Source organism: Penaeus monodon, chromosome 34, assembly GCF_015228065.2.
Source record: "Penaeus monodon isolate SGIC_2016 chromosome 34, NSTDA_Pmon_1, whole genome shotgun sequence".
Taxonomy (NCBI): domain Eukaryota; kingdom Metazoa; phylum Arthropoda; class Malacostraca; order Decapoda; family Penaeidae; genus Penaeus; species Penaeus monodon.
Genome location: NC_051419.1, coordinates 15,237,872 through 15,238,146, shown reverse-complemented (window position 1 = coordinate 15,238,146; position 275 = coordinate 15,237,872).

The following is a 275-nucleotide window of genomic DNA, read 5'->3' as shown; positions in this document are numbered from 1 at the left end:
GTGCATATGTGTGAGTACGTATGTATGTGCGTTAACAAGCCTCATTTCTTTCAATATCACCGTAATCAGCGCTAAACTGTTTCGCGTCGTTTGGCAACGTTACTGATTAGCAAGGAAAACACTCGCCGTAAAATCGATTCGGGGAAAAACACCTCTTGCAACGTTGCACAGAGCTCTGATTGCAGTCACTCAATGAGAGACACAGGAATCGGGTTCTAACGATTAAATATAAAAGCTTTTGTCAACTGTTTCGGACTAATTGGCAATTTACACGA